This window comes from Dendrobates tinctorius, unplaced genomic scaffold (assembly GCF_039654945.1).
Source record: "Dendrobates tinctorius isolate UK_male_01 unplaced genomic scaffold, ASM3965494v1 ptg000034l, whole genome shotgun sequence".
NCBI lineage: Eukaryota > Metazoa > Chordata > Amphibia > Anura > Dendrobatidae > Dendrobates > Dendrobates tinctorius.
The window spans coordinates 6,351,168-6,377,543 of NW_027361702.1; the positions used below are offsets into that span (position 1 = coordinate 6,351,168).

General features: G+C 48.2%; 1 protein-coding gene across 2 annotated transcripts in view; it reads right to left on the bottom strand.

The window, feature by feature from the left end:
• Positions 1-26,376, bottom strand: part of KLF8 (KLF transcription factor 8) — a 68,676-nt gene that overhangs the window by 40,471 nt on the left and 1,829 nt on the right. The window lies entirely within an intron of this gene.

A 26,376-nucleotide genomic window follows, 5' to 3' on the forward strand; every position in this document is an offset into this window, starting at 1 on the left:
ATCCGCAGAAAGAAATGACATGTCACTTGTTTTCTGCGGATTCTGCTGCGCTTTACCATCTCCTCCATTGTAGAGGTGATGAACCGCAGGGAAAACAGCAGGCCAATCCCCAGGTAAAACCGCAGGTCATTTTACCTGCGGTTCCGCAGATAAAAAAATCTGCAGACCAATCCGCAGCGTGTGCACATAGCCTTATTTTGTGCAAAAAAAAAAAAAACTGCTAGTTTTAACAGTTTTAGCAATACGGGTTTGATGAAAGAAAACGGATTTCAATTGTGTGGTTAAATGCGGAACTGCATTTTGTACTACACAAAAAAAAAAAAAAAATCTAATGCTTAATCAAATTCGCACCAAAAACACATTAAAAATAAAAAAAGTCACTGCCGCTTGTTACTTGTGAGACATTTAGATCAGGAGAGTGGACTGTCAGTCATTATATGTTTCACACTGGTAACGCTCCCTGTCATTTTATAATAATCTCTGGAGGCAGATTCTCAGGGACATCTATGTCCATCCCAGAGATCTGAACAGCTTATTTACTTATCAGAAAAATGTGGATTTCTGTGAAAAGAGACATCAGACCGCAGATATCAACCTGTCATGTTGTTCAGCTTCCTATGACCTGAGTGCCCCTATAGATAGCTCAGGAGGATGATCTTACTGACAGATGCCCTTTAACCCCTTTCTGACATTAGGTGTAATGACCCGTCCATGTGCCCTAGGTCTCTCTGACCAGGGATGGATCATTATGTCTAGGTATCCCCCCCCCTTCCCCCGCGCACATGGGGGGGAGGGGCGCACGGACTATCGGGTGTCAGCTGATTCTGACAGCTGACACCTGGCACCAAGTGCCAGAAGCGGTTGCACACCGCTCCCCGAACTTTAACCTCCAAAATGCTGCAATCTAACACGATTAGAGCATTCTGACAGCCGGTTGACGACATCCGGGTCACCATCAAACTAATGCACAAAGTCGAGCCGTCAGATTTGCCACCTTAGTTACACTGTTAACTAACGGCTCGACTTTGTGCTTTAGTTTGATCCCCAAGAAAGCGTCCCAGCAAGTTACTCGGGAATATTTTGCTTAATTTTTGTACCCCGGATCGAATGGGAACATTTGCAAGTCTCTATCTGTGATCCTCGCAAAGTTATGGGGGTTCAAAGTGGCATTAATCCCCAAAGCGCCAGTCGCGGTATAGCCCACTTTGGGGGTTAATAACTCGGCCCCCTTTAATGCTAGCCCCAACAAAATTGCTACACATTTTCAGGGGAATCCCATCTATATGTGTAGCAATTTTGGTGGGGGCCGAGTTATGAACCTTCAAATTGGGCTATTAACCGCTGAATGGGCTACCCGGCGACTGTGGGGGGGGGGGAGGGGTCGAATTCTAGCCCAATTTGAAGGTTCATAAGACCTAGCAAACTTGCTGATCATGCCCAGTTTGCATAGTATGGGGATGCTGCTTCATCCCCATGCTGTACTGTAAAAGCAATCAGCCTGCAAAAAATTATTGTCCTATGGCGGGCCAAAGAAAAAAAAAAGGAATTGAAAAATTAATAACACAAATCTATATCATAAATATTTAAATGAAAAAATACATATAAACAATAAAAGTACACGTATTTGGTATTGCCGCATATGCAACGACCCAATCTATAAAACTGTCCCACTAGTCAGGACTCCGACTCCTAAAATATATAATAAACTGGGTACAGTAATTCAATGCAGAATGTGCTGAATATTTTTTCATAGGGATTTGGGAAAGTTATGAAATGTCCTATAAATGGCTGTTCTATTCCTGATCTAAGGCTACATTCACACACAGCGGTTTTCCTGCGTTTTTTGAGGATTCATTTTTCAGCTGCAAAAGCAGATCAGCTTTTTAAAAAACAGCATTACCTGAAAGGTTTTTGAGCTTACAGATAATGTTTTCAATAGCAAAAGCAGATTAGAAATCTGCTCTATCCATCCATTTATCCAAATCTGTCTATCCATATCATATCTGTACCAAAAAGAATGAAAGCCGGGTAGCACACAGACTAACACTTTTTTTTTTTTTTTTTTTTTTTTTTTTAGCACCAGTCAGGTACACCTCATAGCTGCCCAAAAGGACGCCCAGGACAGGCATTGCTCGTCTTCAGTAACACATCAACATCAATTGATAGTTGGAATAAATAGACTGCAATCATCACCACATCTTCTTAAGGTGCAGGCTTTATTTTCAAGTGTAGGGGTGTGCAGTATGAGCTTCTGCAGCAGCTGAGGTGTGCAGTATGAGGTTCTGCCACCCCCCAGGTTTGGTTTAATCCTGGCTACGCCCATGGTGTGAATGTAGCCTGAGGATCTAGGCTTTGTCTTAGCTTAGTTAAGTCATAGTGAATATATACATACACACAGTACAGACCAAAATTGTGGACACACCTTCTCATTCAAAGAGTTCTCTTTATTTTCATGACTGTGAAAATTGTAGATTCACTCTGAAGGCATCAAAACTATGAATCAACACATGTGGAATTATTAAAAAGGTGTGAAACAACTGAAATTATGTCTTATATTCTAGGTTCTTCAAAGTAGCCACCTTTTGCTTTGATTACTGGTTTGCACACTCTTGGCATTCTCTTGATGAGCTTCAAGAGGTTGTCACAGGAAATGGTCTTCCAACAGTCTTGAAGGAGTTCCCAAGACTCCACATAACATAATTCCACGTGTTAATTCATAGTTTTGATGCCTTCAGAGTGAATCTATAATTTTAATAGTCATGAAAATAAAGAAAACTCTTTGAATGAGAAGGGGTGTCCAAACTTTTGGTCTGTACTGTATATAGGTAATCGATATTACATAGTGTATTACATATTTACAATTACAGTTTTTTGTGTTCTAAAGTTGTATTCCAATAAATAGATATTATGTTCTAAATATCTTGATTATTGTATCATAAAACTGATTCAATGTCTGATGTTCACATTGTACTACAATAAATTTTTCACTTAAATATAAGCAATATATGTGGGAGTGGGAGTCAGGGAAATTGAGGATTCGGAGTCGCAGGTTGGGCTTACCGACTCCACAGCCCTGCCACTAGTTAACCCCTTTAGGCTAGTTTCACACTAGCGTTTTGGAGAGCAGCGACGGCCTGCGCACGGCCGCCGCTAAGCCCCGCCCCCGCCGGTAGCTCCGCCCACCGGCGCATGACGCTGCATGCGCCCCCTATCTTTATCACAGGGGGCGCAGGCCGTGCGCAGTATGCGTTTGGCGGCGCATGCGTCCTTTTGACGGTGCGCCGACCTGCGCCAAACGCAACCTGCTGCATTTTTGTTGCGTCGGCGCACCGTCAAAAAGGCGCATGCGCCGCCAAACGCATAATGCGCATGGCCTGCGCCCCCTGTGATAAAGATAGGGGACGCAGGGCACATGCAGCGTCATGCGCCGGTGGGCGGAGCTACCGGCGGGGCGCGGCAGGGGGCGGGGCTTAGCGGCGGCCGTGCGCAAGCCGTCGCTGCGCTCCAAAACGCTAGTGTGAAACTAGCCTTAGTGAACACCATAAAAAATACATAAAGGCAAAAAACAATGCTATATCATCAAATCGCCAAACAAAGTAGAATAACACGCGATCAAAAAGACAGATATAAATAAACATACCACCGCTGAAATGAAATTGCCCTCTTGTCCCGCAATAAACTAGCACCATACCGCTGCATAAGCAGAAAAATAGTTTTTGCGTCACCACAGTTTGAGAGCTATAATTTTTCCATATTTTGGCCTACAGAGTCATGTGAGGTCTTGTTTTGGTACCATTTTCGGGCACAAGACATTTTTTTGATCGCTTTCTATTTGATTTTTAGGAGGCAGAATGAATAAAAAACAATTCATGAATTTCTTTTGGAGGGGGGTATAATGTCTTTCCGCGTGTGGTAAAATTGATAAAGCAGTTTTATTCATCGGGTCAGTACGATTACTGCGATACCTCTTTTTTGTTTTGGCGCTTTTATACAATAAAAACTATTTTACAGAAAAAATAATTTTTGCATCGCTTTATTCTGAGAGCAATAACTTTTTTTTTGCAATAAAAGCATCTTTTAGTGTGTGACAGCGGGTTTTTAGGTTTGGCTGTTAAGGCCTCTTTCACACGTCCTGATATTTCCGGAACCGGAGAGGTCAGTGTCCGTGTGTGTGTAATACTTGCAGCACGTGTGGCATCCGTGTGCCACATCAGTACCACACGTACGGGCGCCAGGGAAGAAGTGTTACAGTAAGCACTGTTTGCCGGCGCCGGGTGCTGAACATGGCTCATCATTCTTCTCTTCGCTCTGCCGGCGATCATCGCGAGCAGGGGAGAATGACGAGTTATATTTAAGTGATAAAAGACAGTAGGCGGTGGATGATGGGACTATTACTCCCATCAGCCTACCCCTACTGCTGCTAATAACAGTGACATCAGGAGCGGCTGATGGGGGTATTCATCAGCCGTCACCTGTGCTATAAATAAAAACCTGGCATGGGTTCCCCTGTATTTTCTATAAGCAGCCAGGCAAAACTCACAGCTGCGGGCGGCAGCCCTCAGCAAGGTTGGTTATCAAGAATATAGGGGTCCCCATGCCGTTTTTTTAAATTTAATTAAAAAAAATGAAATGGGGTCCCCCCATTTTTACAAGCCTTCCTAAAGCTCACAGCTGGGGGCTGGTATTCTCAGGCTGGTAATGGGCCATGGCTAATTGGCCCCCCCAGCCTAAAAATAGCAGCCCACAGCTGCCCAGAAAAGGCGCATCAATTAGATGCGCCAAATCTGGCGCTTTGCCCTGCCTCTTTCACTTGCCCTGTAGCGGTGACAAGTGGGGTTCATATTTGTGGAGACCCACTGATGAGTGAAATTAGGACTTACTTTTGTACTTTTACTTTGGCTATATAGTCTTTGCCTGACCGGGTGGTTCTTGTCATATCTATTGCACCTTAGAGGCACTAAGAACTTTTTTGAATAGATTCTGTACAGACAGTCTTCTTGAGGCACCTTTCACTTAGGGTTTTGTGACTTTGCCATCCCTGTCATACAGTGTTCCATGTCCTTCACACATGAGCGTACTACGTACCTTGTTCGTCGTAGCCACGTACCACTATATGTGTGATACCCTGTCGATTTGTTCTTCAATAAAATTTGTTATTTTTATATTATTTTTTTGGACTTTGACTCCGTGACATTTTGTAGGATTTAGGATGAATGAGCTGCCGTGACCTTGGCAAGATCCCCGCTAGCTCATGGTGCCTGCGAGAATGTCACTTAGGTCATCGCTGTTCAGCCCGGCTGGGAATGCAGCCTCTGTGACCGTCAGTAACCTCGATGACGTCACCGCCTGTCACTGACACTGTGCTCGCAGCAGGTCATTCACCAGTGGTTCTCAGCCTGAACGGTCACAGCTTGGCACCGTCCAAGTTGAAAACTATTTGTCTCTCAGACATGGATTACAGCGTGGGACAGAATTACTGACAGGTGAGGGATATTGTTTTATATTTTTGGTTTTATTACAGGAGAACGAGGGCTTCGATGGAATTAGGCGAGTATAATTGTTATTTTTAAGTAAAAATGGAAAAAGTGTGCTTTGTTTTGTTTCTAAAAAAAGACTATTCTGGCTGTGTCTATTTACCATATAGCTATAGAATTAGTATTAGATAGATGCCTTACAGACTTTTCTCCATTACTAAGGCTAGGGTCACACTGCGTTAAAACAGCCCGTTCAACGCATAGCGTTGATGGGCTGTGTTAACGCTATACCACTAGCGCAGATGCTTCATCTGCGCTAGCGGTGATGGAGCCTCAGATGCTGCAGCCCAAGTCCGATGCTCCATCACTGAATGATGGCACATCGCCAACGCATGCCAATTATGGCATGCGTTGGCGATGAGCCCGATAATGGGGGTTAATGGCAGCGTTAAACGGACTGCGTTATGCCGCGGTGTAACGCAGTCTGTCTGACGGACTGCCTTAACGCAGTGTGACTCCAGCCTAAGCTGTGGGCTTGATGTCACCTGACATTGCAAAGGAGACATCAACCCCACTTGCCTCCGCTACAAGGCAAGAGGGAAAATTAGCACATCAAATACATGCGCCTTTTCTAGGTGGCTGCGGGCTGCCATTTGTAGGCTGGGAGGGGTCAATATCCTTGGCCTCTTACCAGCCCCCAGCTGGGAGCTTCACCAAGGCTGGTTGTCAAAAATTGGGGGGGGGGGGGGGGGGGCATGCTGGTTTATTTATTGTGCAGGTGACGGCTGATGAATACCCCCATCAGCCGCTACTGCTGTCACTGTTAGCAGCAGCAGGGGTAGGCTGATGGGACTACTAGTTCCATCATCCACCGCCTGCTGTTTCTTATCACTTAAATATAACTTATTACCGTGGTCGCCGGTAGAGCAGGGAGAATGAGAGCTGTGTTCAGCACCCGGCGCCAGGGAACAGCACTTACTGTAACGCGTCTTCCCTGATGACGATGCGTGTCACACGGATGACATCCATGTGTGTTATCTATGTGGGGGACGTTTTGCGACCCGTACCGATATTAAAAAACGGACATGCCAGTATGTTTTGCCCACAGACACACGGTCCGTGGAAACACACTGACAAGTGCACAGAACAATTCACTTGAATGGGTCTACATTTGTATGCGTCTCCGGAACATGTGAAAACAGTCACCACCCATACCAGAGACTCGGACATGTGAAAGAGGCCAAAATCTGATATCGCTGTAATCGCACAGTCTCGAAGAATAAAGTAGACTATCAATTACCGGACGGGGAGCAGCGTAAAAATAAAAAAAATAAAACCAATTCTTCACTTGCTGTTGATTTTTTCATTCTGCCTCCCAAAGATCGCAGTAAGGCTTGGTGCACGTTTATCCTGAGCTATGCGCTGAGCGTTTGCATCGAGGTTTCCGTGTAAATCTCTGAAATAGGCGATTCAGACAGAACCCCCAACAGAAAATTCCCTAAGTCACATGGAAGCACTGTAACGCAATCTGACCTGTAATCCGACGGTGTCAGTCTTTTTAGGATTGCATAAAAGTGCTGTCGGCCAGTTTTGTGCAGTTCTGAAAAGGACACCGCTGAACAGAGGCCAGACTGAGTCAACAGTAACTCTGCAGCCTCACTATAGTGAATGGATTCATCAGGGGTTTCATCTGAAAAACGTCACTCAGATTTAGATGAAAACCCCAAAGTACCGTATTTTTCGGACCATAAGACGCACTTTTTTCCCAAAAATTTTTGGGGGAAAGTGGGGGGTGCGTCTTATGGTCGCAATGTTCCTACCTCCGAGGCTGGTGCGGGTGCCGCGGGGCTCTGTAGTGCGGTGGTGGCAGCGGGCTGTGCTCCAGTGCAGGGGTGGCGGCTCCGCCGGCATTTCGGAGGCCCCCGCATATCCCTTGCAGGCCGCCGCCATGTTGCGGTGGCCTCCGGGAGCATGGAGGCCGGAAAGATGGCCGCCGTTCCGTGGACGGCGCATGCGCAGGTTCACATCTCGTCCCGAGATCTCGGGGGACGAGATTCAAATCTTGGCAACGAGATCTTGTCCCCCGAGATCTCGGGACGAGATCTGAACCTGAGCATGCGCCGTCCCTGGAACGGCGGCCATCTTTCCGGCGTCCATGCTCCCGGAAGCCACCGCAACATGGCGGCGGCCAGCAAGGGATGTGCGGGGGCCTCTGAAATGCCGGCAGAGCCGCCGCCCCTGCACCGGAGCAGAGAGCCGCCACCCTCACCCCACCTGCCCCAGCACAGCACAGCCGCCACAGCCCACCTGCCCCAGCACAGCACAGCCGCCCCAGCACATCCAACCTGCCCCAGCACAGAGTCGCCACCGCTCGAGCCTGGACCACTGAATGACCCCTGTGACCACTCCTCCACCTGTGCCGGATCCCTTCCCAGGTAAGCTGAATTCGGACTGTAAGACGGACCCCCATTTGACACATTATTATTTTTTTCCCTATTTTCCTTCTGAAAATTGGGGTGCGTCTTATGGTCCGGTGCGTCTTATAGTCCGAAAAATACGGTAAGTGCTAAGCGTAGAACGACGGATAAATGTGATCCCAAACATTATGAAAAATGTTCCCAATAAAAGCTTCAACTCAATCCACCAAAAAAGCAAGCCCCCACTCAGGTTTAACAGGTTAACAGAAATACAGGATTCTTCCATGTTACTGGTAACACAAAAGCTCTGAAAAGAAAGAAATGGCTCCTCACCTGCCAAAAGAAATTCAGCAAATTCACTGCTCCCAAATCCAAATGTCCCCTCTCCCTTCTGAGCCCCACAGTGTACCCTAAAACACACACTGCATCCACGTTTGGCCGCCCAACTTACTTGTGCATGTCTCCAGAAGCATGGGCTGGGCATAACGTACTGGTGACTGCAATGTACTGGTCATGAGAGCATGCCACTCACTACCACGGAAGTTTGCAATTTTCACTAGGCAACATTCATTGCTGCTTGTTTCTACAAAATGATCACTACACTGATAAATTCCCAAATGGGGTCACTTGAGGGGGAATTCTGCTCTTCTAGCAATTAGGGGCTCTATATATGGAGTCTGCAAACTGCGAAAATCTGCGCTCCAGGAGGAAAATAGCGCTCCGTTCCTCCAGAGACTCTCCATATGGCTAAGTAGTACTGTACAGCTACATATGGGATGTTTCCACGTTCAGTAGACATTATGGGACAAATTTTGTGCCACTTTTACCCACTTCTTGTGTGAAAACGTAAAATCTGGGGCTAAAACTAAAGATTAGTGGTAAGTTTAGTTATTTTGTCTTCACTGCCAAACGGTATAAAACAAATTTTATTGTGCAATTTCTCTTGTTACCCTTGTGAAAATGCCAAATTTGATGCCAAAATAACATTTTTGTGAGGAAAATGTGATATTTTCATGGCTCTACGTTATAAACTTCTGTGAAGCACTTGGGGGTTCAAAGTTCTCACCACACAACTAGATAAGTTCCTTGGGAGGACTAGTTTCCAAAATGGGGTCACTTGTGGGGGGGGTGGTTTCCACTGTTTGGGCACATCAGGTGCTCTGCAAACGTGACATGACGTCCAATCTCAATTCCAGCCAATTTTGCGTTGAAAAAGTCAAACGGCGCTCCTTCCCTTCCGAGCTCTGCCGTGCGCCCAAACAGTGCTTTACCCCCACATATGGGGTATCAGCATACTCAGGACAAAGCAACTTTTGTGGTTCAATTTCTCCTGTTACTCTTGGGAAAATAAAAAAAAATTGGATCTGAAGAAAATGTTTTGTAAAAAAAAAAAAAGTTAAATGTTGAATTTTTGGTATGTTTAAAAAAAAAAAAAAAAAAAAAAAAAAAAAAAAATCTTACTCACCGGTTAACGGTATTTTTCGGAGTCCATGACAGCACCACCTGAGAGAGGGGATCCGCCCTTCAGGAACAGGAAACCTACAGATACAAAAGGGCGGCACCTCTCCCACGCATCAGTTGGATTACAGAGCACAAGAGGACCACAATGGTTAATAGCAAAATTTATACACAGTGTTTTTTATACAACTATTCCTTACTAGTGTACATATAAGAGAAAGGAGTGCATATCCAAATTTAAACTAAAAAAAGGGGGGGGAATATACGGGTGCTGTCATGGACTCCGAAAAATACCGTTAACCGGTGAGTAACTAAGACTTTATTCGGTCGTCCATGACAGCACCACCTGAGAGATTTACAGAGAGCAATAACTATTTAGGGAGGGACTACAGCCTGCAGTACCCTTATACCAAAAGAGAGGTCTGTGGAAGCACCCAAGTCTAGCCTATAATGACTATAAAAGGTGCTCGGAGAGGACCAAGTAGCCGCCTTACATATCTGGTCAATGGAGACTTCTGACCTCTCGGCCCACGAGGACGCCATGACTCTGGTGGAATGCGCCCTCAGTTTTGCAGGTGCCGGTCTGCCCTTTGAGGTGTATGCAATTGAAATAGCCTCTCTAATCCACCTAGCTAGTGTATTTTTTGACACTCTACAGCCTTTCCTGGGACCTTGATGGGAGATAAATAGGGCATTCTCCTTCTTCCAGGGATCAGTAACCGCCAGATATTCTCTATAGCACTCTCTAACATCTAAGGTGTGTAATTTCTCTTCCTTCTCATTAGCTGGATTAGGGAGGAAGGATGGAAGGACTATTTCCTGTGTTCTACGAAAGCTAGAAACTACCTTCGGTAAGTACGCCGGGTCAGGTCTGAGTATTACCCTATCGTCCTTAAACTGTAAATAAGGAGGACGCCTAGATAATGCCTGGATGTCGCTTACTCTACGGGCTGAGGTTAGAGCTACCAGGAAGGCTACCTTGAGGGACAGATTTTTTATAGAGGCTGATGAGATGGGTTCGAATGGAGCTTCTGTCATAGCTGTGAGGACTAGGTTCAAGTCCCATGGCATGAATCTATCCTTCACCACTGGCCTGGATCTACCTGCTGCCTTGATGAATCTACTGACCCAGTAATTACCCGCGATGTTGCAGCTAAAGAGGGCCCCCAAGGCTGAAACTTGTACTTTGAGGGTACTAGTGGAGAGCCCCATTTCTAGACCTTTCTGAAGAAATTCTAAGATTTGATTTATAGGACCCGAACCCCCAGCGACTACTCGAGAGTTCTGAAGGAATCTCTTCCAAATTCTGACATAGATCTTGGTAGTAGTGATCTTTCTACTTTTAAGTAGAGTGTCAATCAGGTCTGGGGAGAATCCTTTATCTTTCAGCAGTGTCCGTTCAAACTCCACGCCGTCAGATGTAGGCCAGCCACCTGAGGATGAAAGACTGGGCCCAAGATAGGAGATCCGGGATCTCCGGCAGGACCCAAGGATCGGACACTGACATGGTCCTGAGGCATGAGAACCAAGCCCTCCTGGGCCAAAACGGAGCGATCACTATAACTTTTGCTCTGTCTCTCCTGATTTTCCTCACCACCAGAGGTAATAGCGATAGGGGAGGGAAGGCGAAGGCTAGCCCGAAATCCCACTTTATCAGCAAGGAGTCTACCGCCAGGGGGTCTTCTCTGGGATTTAGTGAGCAAAATTGCCTTACTTTTCTGTTTTCCTTGGTGGCGAAGAGATCTATCTCTGGCTGTCCCCACTTCTGTACAATCAGGTCGAAGATAGAGTTTTTTAGGGACCATTCTCCTTGCCTTAAGAGCTTGCGGCTCAGGAAATCTGCCGTGGTGTTTTCTTTCCCCTTTATATGTAGAGCTGTTAATGATAGAAAATGCTGCTCTGCTAGCTGGAACAGCCGTTCTGCTACATTCATCAGGGATTTGGAATGGGTCCCGCCTTGGTGGTTGATATACGCCACGGTGACCAGATTGTCGGAGAACACTCGCACATGATGGCCCTGTAGATACACAAGCAGTTCCTTAGCTGCCAGCTCTACTGCTGTCAATTCTTTCAAGTTAGATGACATCTCTATCTGATGATGCTCCCATAGGCCCTGGACCAGAATCTCCCCCATATGAGCCCCCCAACCGGAAGGGCTAGCATCCGTGGTGATTATGCGGGATATGTCATATTCCCAGGGAACCCCTCTGGATAAATTATTCTCGTAGGCATCTTTCAAATCTAACACCACCATAAAGCAGTTTTGAAACAGTAATTTTATTGTTGAATTAATTGTTTCCATCTTAAATGGGCGTATGACCAGGAATTCATTGAGGGATTTAAGATTTATTATGGTCCTAAAGGAGCTGTCTGGCTTGCGGACCAGGAACAAAGGGGAGTAGAAACCTTTCCCCCTTTCTCCCTCTGGAACTTTAGTTAGGACCTTCTTATGGCAAAGATCCCGAACTTCAGCTTCCAGGGCAGACTGCTCTGATGTGGATGACCTAAGAGGGGTGACCTTAAATCGATCTTGGGGAACCCGGGAGAATTCTAGTCGTAGACCCGCAGCTACCACCCCCAGTATCCAGTTGCTATTAGAGATTAATGCCCAGGCCGGGTAGAAGGCAGCTAGTCTCCCCCCTACTGGAGCAACCAGTTATTGGGGCGGCTTTTTAGTGTCCCATGCTGGACCTTCCTGGCGCCCCCCTCCTCCGAACATGAATCCTGTACCTCTCCTTTTGTCGTCCCATCTGCCCTGATCCCTGGACGGCCTCCTACGGAAATATCCTTTCCTGGTAAAGGGGCGTCTATAAGAGGGGTTCGGCAGACTGGGGAACTTCTTTTTTTCGTCCCCGGCCTTCTCTAAAAGTTCATCCAGGACGGGGCCAAACAGGTATTCGCCCTCACAAGGAATGGAACAGAGTCGAGATCTGGCCTGGATGTTTCCTGGCCAGCATTTTAACCAGAGAGCCCTTCGAGCTGCGTTGGATAAACCTGCGGTCCTAGCCACCATCCTCGCAGAGTCTGCTGACGCATCAGCCAGAAAAGCAGCAGCACTTTGGATAACTGGTAAAGCTTTTCGAATGGATGCTCTTGAGGTTCCATCCTTCAATTGGGAATCCAGCTGATCCAGCCAGACCATCATGGATCTGGCCGTACATGTGGCCGCTACCGCTGGTCTCAAGGCACCCGCAGACATCTCCCATGTTCCTTTCAGAAAAGAATCCGCTTTTTTATCTAGCGGGTCTTTTAAGGAGGCTATGTCATCGAAAGGTATGGAGGACTTTTTGGAGGCTTTGGCCACTGCCGCGTCCAGCTTAGGGGCCTTGTCCTATTTGGTTACCACTGGGTCATCAAACGGGTACCTTCGTTTGAAGGCAGGTGGCAAAGAACCTCTTTTTTCTGGCCTTTTCCATTCCCTATCTATTAGGTTCTGGACTTTATCATTCAACGGGAAGGATCTGCGCTTTCTGGGATCTAGACCTCCGAACATCACGTCCTGTGCCGAAAGTTACGGCTTTGTGTCTGCTACCCCCATGGTGGACCTTACTGCTTTAACTAACTTATCCATTTGGTCTAAGGGAAAGCAGAAACGGCTCGAGTCTTCCTCTGAAGAAGATGAAGTGGAGGCCGGGGAATCTGAGGAGTCATCGTTTCCAGGTGCGGCCGAGGACTCTGAACCAGAGAGACTAACTTCTCTTCCCCTAGAGGAGTCTTTTTTAAATAGGGCCTTCATTTCTGTCCTGATTATCTCCCTCAGGCTTGTGGTGAAGTCCGGTGTTTCTTCCGCCACCTGTATGGATGGGGGAGAGTGTAAGGGCCAGTCAATCTACCCCTAGGGCACCGTCCCCATCCAACCCCTACCGTTTGTCGCACACATGGCTGACAACTTTTTAGGGTGGCCGTCTGGCAAAGGGCAATTACAGAGGGCACATTCCCTGTGCTTCTGCATCAGGGTACATTCACGGAGATCTCTTACCCATGCAGATGAGGCAGGTACCGGGTCACGGAGGGAGGTAGGAGGGTCTTTTATTCTGGAGGAACTCCTGTGGCTTTGTTCGCTCGTCCGTTTCTGTTTCTTCTGCTGGCCACTCGCATGAGGTTTTATCGTGGCCTGTTTCTCTGGGCGCTCCTGCGCCTCGTCCTGCTGCTCTGTGGGGGCTTCTGTCGAATCCATTGCTGGGCCTTCAGAAGCACCCCAGCAGCGCCACCTCCTGTGCTTTTAATGCCTCCCACAGTGTCCGGGTCAGCAGGGCTCTGGCGCGGCACCTCCCACCCGGGGCCTCCCCCCCCACATGCTCCGTCCCCCTACCCCCCCCCGGGTACCGCGCGCCACCCCAGACCGCCGTGCACCGGCGGCGCATCCGGGAAAGCCGGCCGGCATCCGACTTCCGGTTTCGGCGTTCCCGGCCCCGCTCCTTCCGCTGCGTCACTTCCGCCGCGCGTCCGAGACCGCGGGAAGGAGCCAGCACGGCGCCCCTGGCTCCGGAATGCCCGCCGCTCCCACAAGGGATTCAGGTTTTTGTGCAGAAATTTTCTGCAACGTGTGCACTTAGCCTTACGCTGTATTACACATTATTTGGTAGGATGAATCCTGTGTGACAACAGCTGACCAAGTAATTGTCGGCCCCAAGACCTCCTAAATGAAGTGAGCGAGCGGTCCTCCAGACGACAAGACCATTGTTAATCAGCAGAAAATCAAGCCTCTCCGACCGGGTTAGAATTTTTCAGTCAATGATGCAGCCGATGCTTACAACTGGCCCAAAGAAATGTCCGATTAGTGTTTGGAATTTATAAAAAAAAAAAAAAAAAAAAAAAATAATTAAAAAAATAAAATTGTTCATCATGGTCTAAGGGTATGTGCACACGTTGCGGATTGGCCTGCGGAATTTTCTGCACAGAATCTGCATCTCTTGGCAGAAAACGCAGGCCAAAATGCTTGCGGATTTCATGCGGATTGTCAGGGTATGTGCACATGTTGCAGATTTGTGTGTAGAATTTTCTGTACAAAAAATGCATCTCCTGGCAGAAAACGCAGCTGCAGATTTCACAAACTTCATTGCGTTTTTGAGCTTTTTTGTGCGTATTCTATGCTTTTTAGTGCGGTTTTTCATTGCGGTTTTCCACCTGCGGATTTCTAGAATAGAGCAGGCGAAAAACTGCAGCAAAAGCGCACAAAAGGAGTGAAATGCTGCTTTTTTCATTCTGTACCAAATCCGCGCGGAAAAAAAAAGCAGCATGTGCACAGCGGATTTTGTTTCACATAGGCTTTAATGCTACTGTACATCACATGCAGTTCTGCTGCGTATACGCAGCAGAAACGCCCCGTGAGCACATAGCCTCATGCGTTTTTTGATGTGCGGATTTGCCTTACTCAGTGTATAGTCAATGGGTGCAGAAACGCTGCAGTTCCGCACAAAGAATTGACATACTGCGGAAAAAAAACGCAGCGAATCCGCATTGATTTTTCCACAGCATGTGCCCAGCAACTCTCAAATTCCCATTAACTATCATTGGTACTGGACTACACTGCGGATTTGATGCAATTCCGCGCGTCAGGAAACGTATCAAAATCCGCAACGTGTGCACACAGCCTAAATTAGCAAGTTACCACCCATCGGCAGGACCCCAATCACACATCTGATTTTCTTCAACACCAATAGTGTATGGGACAAAAGGAGACATGGCTGATGTTTATCCCAGTCACCCATTCATGTGTATGGGTCAGAGAAAAACAAAGAAAAAGCTGAAGCATCCTTTAGAAAATGGTGGGCGAAGGTTCTCATGACTGGTCTTAGTAGTGAAGAGCGTGAGAAAGAAAAAAAGTTGGGTCAGAGGAATATAAAATGGAGGAAACCAGGCATTTTGTAGGGCGTCACCAGGTCTGCTTTATTACTGTAAGGCCATGTTCACGCATTCAGTATTTGGTGAGTTTTTTTATCTCAGTATTTATAAGCCAAAAACAGAAGTGGTGACGTGTTTCCATTATAAGTTTCCTCAGATTGTGACACTCGTGGTTTTGGCTTACAAATTCTGAGGTAAAATACTGACCAAATACTCGATGTGTGCATGTGGCCTAATAGCGTGTCATTTTACAAGGGATACATGGCGTGTAAGGAAGTCGTCGGGTCACGGTGGCTACAGGGAGACATTGAAGCTGGTAGTGATGGGAGTATGGTTCCTTCAGTAGAAAATCAAGCCTCAGTCAAGCTTTCATATTTTGGGGATCTGGACACAGAGGGGTCTCTGGAGCAATTCTATGGCTATATTGGTTATGGTGCCCTTGAGCTGGTGGTTTCAGTTGGGGGTACATGATATGTTTGGTTAACCATTAGGCCACTTCCATACTTTAGGCTTTCGGTATCCGGCATGGTGCGGCGAAAAACCGGACTGCCGGATCCAGCACCTGTTACCACCAGATCCGGCTTTTTCCCCGTGCTGTTTCATTGGTGCCACATTGCGCCGGATGGCAATGCGGCGCATCCGTTTTTTTCCAGATCCGGAGAAAATAGCCGGTCCGGCGTCTGGAAAAAACGTTGCATGCAACGTTTTTTCCCCAACGCCGGACCGGTTTTTCGCACTGCGCATGCCCAGAAACCTTCTCGGCCAGGAATATATCCGGCAGAAAGAAGGATCCGGTGTCTGCGTTTGCAGCCGGATCCGGTAGTCCGGTTTTTCGCCGCACCATGCCGGATACCGAAAGCCTGAAGTGTGAAAGTGGCCTTAGCTAGAAGGGTCCCCTCCTCTCACTTGGTTGATTAACAATTCTTTAGCAACTCATGCTCTTGCATTGTTGAATAAAATGGCTGCTGTGGTTAAAGTTATTCCAACTCAGGTCTCCTTCATAATTTTTGACAAGGCGAGTTTTATGGTTTAAATAAAAAAAGGAGGGTGGCGGAAGAGGTAGAAGAGCAATTATACACTGCAAATCTTCAACATCCAGTCATGGTAGAAATTAACAATGTGACCAAACCATGATGTACTTCAGTCCATTTTTCGAGTATGCAAAAAAAACAATAACATCCAATATGTGAAACTGGCCTAACAAGCAATATAATGCTCCCCCACAATAAGTGTACAACGTATGCAAAAAGTTCACTACAAAATACTTTCCCGTAGACCGCAATAACGATTCTAAAGGCATTTTTACTCTTTAAAGAGTGGCCATCAAAAAATCAGGTTGTGTGTTACATGTATTTTTTTTTTTTTTTTCAGCCCAAGGATGGTTTGTTTCTTTTTCATTGAAAGCTCCTTTGTCCGCATGTTGTGGGTTCATATTAACTGCTTCCAAATGCAAATGCCACACCTGGAAACCGCTCCAGACATTTTTCCTGCTTAATTGATGATGTATTAATGTGAATAGCCTCAAATCAAAGCTAAGAGTTGGCACGTTAAGCCCAAATTCATTATATAACTGGATCTTGAATATGGTTTGGTCAAGAGCTAAAATACCAAAACTTGTGTCATTATCAAAATATTTCTAGACCGAATGGTATATACTGCACAATCAAACTGAACAGAAAGGCACAAGACCATGGTCAAAATAACAACCTCAGCGCCAGCAGACATAGCAGCTACACAAGATATGATAACACCATGCAGGCTAAAGCCCCCGTTACACACTGCGATATCGCTAGCAATATCGCTGCAAAGTCACCGATTTTGTGACGTTGCAGCGATATTACTAGCGATATCGCTGCATGTGATACTTACCTCCGACCGGCTCCCCCGCTGGTTATCGCTGATCGCGCGAGAAGCTCCTGGACCATTTCTCGTCGGCCACTTCCTGCGGCGCTTCCTGCTGTGACGACGAGCGACGCGTGGAGCCGGGCGGGAGGACGCAGGATCGCCGCGTCTGACAGGTAAGTAGCGATCCCCGTCCCCAGCGATGTCGCTAGTGAGAGCTGCCTGTGTGGCAGCTCACTAGCGACCACCTAGCGATGCACCAGCGATCCTGACCGCGTCATATTGCTGGTCGGGATCGCTGGTGCATCGCTAGGTGTAACGGTACCCTAATTGTGAAATCCTAGTAGCTGCAACAGCATGAGCTGGAAAACCAAGACCTGCCATGGGGACAACTCCTCCTGACTACGACCAGAAGACACATCCAGAAATCTGCTACCCATGGCAGCAGAGATTAAAATAAAATATAGAGGGGAGGGGGGGAAAAAAAAAAAAAAAAAAGAGAGCACAATGTAGCTTAATATCAAAGTAAAGGTGCATTCAATTTCAAAACAGTCTACAGTCTTTTTGCCAAGTTTTTGCAGCGGAAACAGTTTGAGAAGGATTACTTGGGGTAGGATATGGCCTGCGCATAATTCTCAGTTTTCAAAACGTTTGCAGTGGGTTTTATGCAGTGCGTCACAGAATTTTCTCATTACTTACGTAGCATAAATTTGTACAGGTGTTTGTTTTAGTAGAAGATATTAAGTAGCTATGATAAGTACTAGTAAGTGACAAAGGGAACCTGGCACCAGCTGTTTGCCACCTAATCTAAGGTTGTGTGCACACGCTGCGGATTAGGTGCGGATTCATCCGCGCAGATTTTGTAAAATCCGTAGGTGAAACCGCAGGTCAAAAGACCTGCGGTTTTACCTGCGGATTGCTCTGCGGTTTTGCCCTGCGGTTTTCATCTCCTCAATGGAGGAGATGGCAAACCGCAGGAGAATCCGCAGAAAGAATTGACATGTCAATTCTTTCTGCGGATTGAAAACCGCAGATAATCCGCTCGGAAAACTCCGCACCGTCTGCACTGCGGTTTTTGATTCCCATAGGGAATCATGGTACTGTACACCGCAGCAAAAACTGCTGCGGGTCCGCAGCGGCCAAAACCGCTGCGGAAACGCAGCAAAATCCGCAGCGTGTGCACACAGCCTAAGAGCAGCATAGTGTGGGGGCAGAGACCCTGGTTCCAGGCCTGGGTTATTTAGGGTATGTGCACACGTTGCGGATTCTGCTGCGGATCCGCATCTGATTTGGCCCTGCGGGTCCGCAGCAGATTCTGCTGCGTTGTACAGTACCTTTATTTCCTATGGAAAAAAAAAAAAAAAACGCTGTGTACATGCTGCGGGTTACAATCTGCAGCATGCCAATTCTTTTTGCAGATTTCGCTGCGGTTTCACACCTATCCATTATGAGGTGTGAAACCGCAGGGCAAAACCGCAGGCTAATCCGCAGATAAACTGCAGGACTTTTGTCCTGCGGATTTACCTGCGGATTTTTCATCAAAATCTGCACAACCTAAAAACTATGTGTGCACTTACCCTTACTGGACTGCTTGCTGAACTTTAGATAAAAATCACTGTTTTATCATAAGAAGGGGATCACTAGAGGCCTAGTAAACCAGCTTCCAGGTTGTCTTCCATATTCATGAGCTCTGTATATCACAGATTGGCTTCTTTCTGTGTGCACTGTGCCTAGGCAGAAACTTGCCAATCAGTGGTGTGGGCGGGGTTATACAGAGCCCAGCATTCAGAGAACTGCTAGATTTGCAGCAGATAAAACGGATTTCATCAAAACTGCAAGCAGCCCAGTAAGTGAGATAACTGTAGTCAGGACTCAGGGTTTCACAATGCTCTCAGATGGGGGAGCAAAAACTTTGATGGACTCTCTTTAAAAGAAGTAACCTGACCATTCTTTTAGCGGCTTACACTTTTAATACATACAATTTAAAATATATTTATTATAAAAACAACCTGTGCAATTCCATTGGTTCCAGCCCTGAAACTGTGTGAAGCTACTTCCCCGAAGTACTGCTATTACACATACATCTGTATAGACAAGGGCAGCAATCACAGTCCTATGTGGTTTTAGGGGGCATACCCTCACAGACTATTGCTATAAAAGGGCACCAGTCACCTGCAGAGTTTGGCGTTATTCAGGGTGCAACTCCTGTGCAGCCAGCTTACTGGAGCATCGGCTACAGGGGGAAAGTGAAGTTTTATTCTCCCTGCAGCCGATCACTTCCAGTCATCGGGGCGGTACAGTGAGCGTGCTGTGATCATGCACCATTCTCCGGTTAGCAGTCTGCAGTGCATGTGAGTGGGGCAGGCTAGGATTACACACCACACTCTGCATCGCGAGCAGTGTGGCCACCATGAGAATTGATTTTTTTCGCTGCGTCAACAACGCATCGACTTACAGTTCCAGCTAAGTGTATGGGATTTTAAAGAAATCTGCTGCCCACTGATGACTGCATCAATAACTGTCAAGTACCAAAATCAAGCAGTGTAAAAAGGCAATATAAGAGGCACGTAACGTAATTTAAATGATAGGTACAGAAAATCTGCACCATCAAAATTTCACCAAAAACTGATTGGGGGAACACATCTTTATGATCCCCTGCACTCCCCAATGACTGGACACGAGCAGCTGTCGGGAGAACAAAACTTCATTTTCTCCCTGCAGCCACTACTCCAGTAATTCAGCTATACAGGGGGTTAAACGCCATGTACCTGCAAAGTACCCCTATAGCTGCAGGGAAAGAGCGTTTCTAGAAGAGACAGGTTCCCTTTAAGCAAATGATTAGCTACTTGAAGGCCGATTGGTTGTCATTTAATTAGAATTAAAGGGATTGCGACAGCACAGAACGATTGACTGTTCCCTGCTGCCCAGGCGTATGCATGGCCCGGCATCTCTGCAAGGATGAAAACTACATCTGCTGGCGACTACCGGAGTCAGTGCTGGAGCTGCAGAGGACAGTTTGGGGTTTGCTCTGTTTAGCAACTTTCAGCCATTACTCCATGTGTTTTTGCGTAGGATCAGCTGGTAATTTTTTTTTCCCTTTCCATTTTTGCAATTTAATAATTAGTTGGGCCAGACAAATTGAAGTCACAAAATATTCACCCGATTGTCCCGTGTCTGCCATACTACTAGGTGCACTTTGCCCCATCTACATCGCTGCCTTACTGCCGGAAGACAAAGGTCATCCTCACACTTATCCGGAGAACTTCGGTCTGTAGGTGGTCTGTGAGGTCTGGAAACAGGTGCAGTGTATACAACACAGATCCTATATATATTATTAATAAATATCACTTCCCTTATGTCTACTTTACATCTGCAGCATTTCATTCTGTTTGGATGTCAGAGGGTTAAAAGTTTTGCAGCAATGTCTCGCTTTTTTTTTTTCCCAACAAATTTACAAATCCTGTTTCTCTATGGACCTATTCAGATTAAAATGCACTTTGAGGGGCCGATATATTGGAAACGCCCAAAAGTGACACCATTTTTAAAAACCGCACCCCTCAAAACTGGCAGAAAATGTTTAACCCTTCACAGTAAAACAAAGTGGAATGAAAAAATAATAAAATTTAGTTTACCTCTAAAATGTTGCTTTAGCAAAAGGCAACACCAAAAAGTGGACCCCATAGACTTCCCACTTTCTCACGAGCGCGGGGATACCCCACATGTGCTCAGAAACCTCTGTTAGGACAAACGTCGGGGCCGGAGCAGAAGGAGCAACATTTGACTTTTGGAACACAATCTGGCTGACATGTCACAATTGCACATCCCCTAAAGCAGCCAAACAGCAGAAACCCTTCACAAGTGACCCCACTTTGGAAACTACACCCCTCAAGGATTTTATCCAGGTGTACAGTGAGGACTTTGAACCCAAAAGGTACTACACAGAATGGGTAACATTAGGTCGTCCTTAGTGTAGAGCTCGCTGTTTGCGTAGAGTATCACCATGATCGAGTCCTCACCCCGCATAAATCGCAGCCGTCAGACATGAAAAAACATGCGGGACGGAGACTCGAGCATCTCACTCGAACATTCGCGATACCCTGCGTACCCGAGCACCAGATGCAAACTCGAGTAGTGACCACTTGCGCTCAACACTAGCCGTCATATCGTTTTGGGTTATTGTTAACTTGAAAAAAAATAAACGTTATAAAATAAAAAAAATAACCTAAGGGATAATGCAGGAGGGAAAGATTTACTAATTATTGGCTTTTGAAAAACCAACCACGAGTGTTGTCCTCCAGGGTTTTAGCTACCACAGGTAGCCAAAATCCTGGAGATTTCTGGACTCTGGAAGCGCCACACCCTTACTGCCGATTTTAGTGCATATCCGCAGTCGTTAAGGGGTTATCCAGGACGGTTTCTCATCTATTATGGTTCTGAGAGTCATCAGGCAGCTAGTTGACAATTATTTGTAGGAAGTGCCCGGCGCCAATCTCTGCCAGCACAGAGCGGTCACAGCGCTCCGGCCAGTGATTCAGCCATTTCCATTGACGTCATGTCAACAAAGCAGTGGCTTCTCTTCCACTCTGACGGTGACTGCTGACGCCATGCTGACTGACCGCCAGCTCTCCGCTGCCCAAGATTCCAGCTATCTGATCACACTAAAACACAGTGGCACACTCAAAAGATCCAATATTTGGATGCACTCACCTTGAGCACTGTTCACACTGTGACAGGGAGCACACCATTTCGCTGAGTAAATGTATCACAACTAGCGCTTTGTATGCCAATCCAACATGTATCTGCTACTGAAATGCAAGATGCAACCAGGGGTTTCTGCTGTGGTTTGCAGCTTGCACTGCCGTGGGAACTACCCCGCCAGCTGCCGCTTTCTGCATCACATCCACCTCAAAACAGTTTCAAGAAATTAGAAATTCTCATTTTCATAAGATCTGTGAGGGTCTGACACCAGGCACCCTCACCAAGCAGCTGTTTGCAGCTTCGGCAGATTCCAGAGGACAGGAGCTGAGCCGCAGCATGCACGAGCGGCCGCTACCTGAGGTGCTGATCCAGAACACAGTGTAGACAGCTGACTGGTAGGGTGCCAGGTGAAGGACCCCCACAGATCTGATATTGATGACCTATCCTAGTAATCAATCAATAGGTAAGAGCCGTATACAATCCTTCAGTCCTACATACACAATACACCGCCGGGGTGTGGCGACTATGCGTATGGTGGACATGTCTGATTTTGGACTACGGTCATTTTGTTTTGTAACAGAATAAGCCACCACCAGAAATGTAGAGCCAGAGGGGCAAGGAGAGGTAGTGGCCGGCGGAACGACGGTGGACAGCTATGGACGGGAAAACGTCCCCCCACCCCCAATCTCACGCAGCCATGTATAGTGTATTGGGACCCCTTACCCCCCCACCCCCAATCTCACGCAGCCGTGTATAGTGTACTGGGACCCCTTACCCCCCCACCCCCAATCTCACGCAGCCGTGTATAGTGTACTGGGACCCCTTACCCCACCCCCAATCTCACACAGCCGTGTATAGTGTACTGGGACCCTTTACCCCCCCACCCCCAATCTCACACAGCCGTGTATAGTGTACTGGGACCCTTTACCCCCCCACCCCCAATCTCACACAGCCGTGTATAGTGTACTGGGACCCTTTACCCCCCCACCCCCAATCTCACACAGCCGTGTATAGTGTACTGGGACCCTTTACCCCCCCACCCCCAATCTCACACAGCCGTGTATAGTGTACTGGGACCCTTTACCCCCCCACCCCCAATCTCACACAGCCGTGTATAGTGTACTGGGACCCTTTACCCCCCCAACCCCAATCTCACGCAGCCGTGTATAGTGTACTGGGACCCTTTACCCCCCCAACCCCAATCTCACGCAGCCGTGTATAGTGTACTGGGACCCTTTACCCCCCCCACCCCCAATCTCACGCAGCCGTGTATAGTGTACTGGGACCCCTTACCCCCCCACCCCCAATCTCACGCAGGCGTGTATAGTGTACTGGGACCCCTTACCCCCCCACCCCCAATCTCACGCAGGCGTGTATAGTGTACTGGGACCCCTTACCCCCCCACCCCCAATCTCACGCAGGCGTGTATAGTGTACTGGGACCCCTTACCCGCAATCTCACGCAGCCGTGTAGAGTGTACTGGGACCCCTTACCCCCCCACCCCCAATCTCACGCAGCCGTGTATAGTGTACTGGGACACCTTACCCGCAATCTCACGCAGCCGTGTAGTGTACTGGGACACCTTACCCCCCAACCTCACGCAGTCGTGTATAGTGTACTGGGACCCTTTAACCCCCCAATCTCACGCAGTCGTGTATAGTGTACTGGGACCCTTTAACCCCCCAATCTCACGCAGCCGTGTATAGTGTACTGGGACCCCTTATCCCTCCACCCCCAATCTCACGCAGGCGTGTATAGTGTACTGGGACCCCTTACCCCCTCCACCCACAATCTCACGCAGCCGTGTATAGTGTACTTGGACCCCTAAGCCCCCCATCCCCAATCTCACGCGGCCGTGTATAGTGTACTTGGACCCCTAAGCCCCCCACCCCCAATCTCACGCGGCCGTGTATAGTATACTGGGACCCCTTACCCCCCCAATCTCATGCAGCTACGTATAGTGTACTGGGACACCTTACCCCCCCAATCTCATGCAGCCGTGTATAGTGTACTGGGACCCCTTACCCCCTCATCTCATGCAGCCGTGTATAGTGTACTGGGACCCCTTCCCCCCCCCCCATGCAGCTATGTATAGTGTACTGGGACCCCTTACCCCACCCCCAATCTCACGCAGCCGTGTATAGTGTACTGGGACCCCTTACCCCACCCCCAATCTCACACAGCCGTGTATAGTGTACTGGGACCCCTTACCCCACCCCCAATCTCACACAGCCGTGTATAGTGTACTGGGACCCCTTACTCCCCATCTCACGCAGCCGTGTATAGTGTACGGGGACTGTACCCCCCATCTCACACAACAGTGTATAGTGTACGGGGACCCTAACCCCCCCACCTCACACAGAGTTGTATAGTGTATGAAGAGCCCTTAACTACCCCCCTCCCAATCTCACACAGCCATGTATAGTGTACGGGGACCGTACCCCCCCCCCCCCCCATCTCAAACAGAGGTTTGTTGTGCATGAAGACCCCTTACCCCCCCCCCCCCCATCTCACACCTGTGTATAGTGTACAGGGACCCTTAACCCCCCCATCTCACACAGAGGTGTATTGTGTATAAAGACCCCTTACACCCCCCCCCATCTCACACAGCCGTGTAGTATAGTGTACGGGGACTGTACCCCCCCCCCCCCCCCCATCTCACACAGAGGTGTATAGTGTATGAAGACCCCTTACCCCCCCCCCCCCATCTCACACAGCCGTGTATAGTGTACGGGGACTGTATCCCCACATCTCACACAGAGGTGTATAGTGTATGAAGACCCCTTACCCCCCCATCTCACAAAGCCGTGTATAGTGTACGGGGACCCTTACCCCCCATCTCACACAGAGGTGTATAGTGTATGAAGACCCCATACCACCCCCCCCCCCCATCTCACACAGCCGTGTATAGTGTTCGGGGACTGTAGCCCCCCATCTCTAACAGAGGTGTATAGTGTATGAAGACCCCTTACACCCCCCCCCCCCCATCTCACACAGCCGTGTATAGTGTACGGGGACTGTACCCCCCCCATTTTACACAGAGGTGTATAGCGTATGAAGACCCCTTACCCCCCCATCTCACACAGCCGTTTATAGTGTACGGGGACTGTATCCCCCCATCTCACACAGCCGTGCATAGTGTATGGGGACCCCTTACCCCCCCCCCATCTCACACCCGTGTATAGTGTACAGGGACCCTTAACCCCCCCCCCCATCTCACACAGAGGTGTATTGTGTATAAAGACCCCTTACACCCCCCCATCTCACACAGCCGTGTATAGTGTACAGGGACTGTACCCCCCCCATCTCACACAGAGGTGTATAGTGTATGAAGACCCCTTACCCCCCCATCTCACACAGCCGTGTATAGTGTACAGGGACTGTACCCCCCCCATCTCACACAGAGGTGTATAGTGTATGAAGACCCCTTACCCCCCCATCTCACACAGCCGTGTATAGAGTACAGGGACTGTACCCCCCCCATCTCACACAGAGGTGTATAGTGTATGAAGACCCCTTACCCCCCCATCTCACACAGCCGTGTATAGTGTACGGGGACTGTACCCCCCCATTTCACACAGAGGTGTATAGCGTATGAAGACCCCTTACCCCCCCATCTCACACAGCCGTTTATAGTGTATGGGGACTGTATCCCCCCATCTCACACAGCCGTGCATAGTGTATGGGGACCCCTTACCCCCCCCATCTCACACAGCCGTGTATAGTGTACTGGGACCCCTTACCCCACCCCCAATCTCACACAGCCGTGTATAGTGTACTGGGACCCCTTACCCCCCCTCTCACGCAGCCGTGTATAGTGTACGGGGACTGTACCCCCCATCTCACACAACAGTGTATAGTGTACGGGGACCCTAAACCCCCACCTCACACAGAGTTGTATAGTGTATGAAGAGCCCTTAACTACCCCCCTCCCAATCTCACACAGCCATGTATAGTGTACGGGGACCGTACCCCCCCCCCAATCTCAAACAGAGGTTTGTTGTGCATGAAGACCCCTTACCCCCCCATCTCACACCCGTGTATAGTGTACAGGGACCCTTAACCCCCCCCCCATCTCACACAGAGGTGTATTGTGTATAAAGACCCCTTACACCCCCCCATCTCACACAGCCGTGTATAGTGTACAGGGACTGTACCCCCCCCATCTCACACAGAGGTGTATAGTGTATGAAGACCCCTTACCCCCCCATCTCACACAGCCGTGTATAGTGTACAGGGACTGTACCCCCCCCCATCTCACACAGAGGTGTATAGTGTATGAAGACCCCTTACCCCCCCATCTCACACAGCCGTGTATAGTGTACAGGGACTGTACCCCCCCCATCTCACACAGAGGTGTATAATGTATGAAGACCCCTTACACCCCCCCCATCTCACACAGCCGTGCATAGTGTATGGGGACCCCTTACCCCCCCCATCTCACACAGCCGTGTATAGTGTACGGGGACCCTTGCCCCCCCATCTCACACCAATGAAAGGCCCTGGAGATGGGGACTCCTGATCCTTCAGGAGCAACCAGATGAGAGCACAATCCTGCACAGCCAGCACTGAGGGGTGACTGGGACCACCACCGCCTTGTGCCTTCATTTGTGTGTACAATGTTTACTTTCAGACCCCACTAG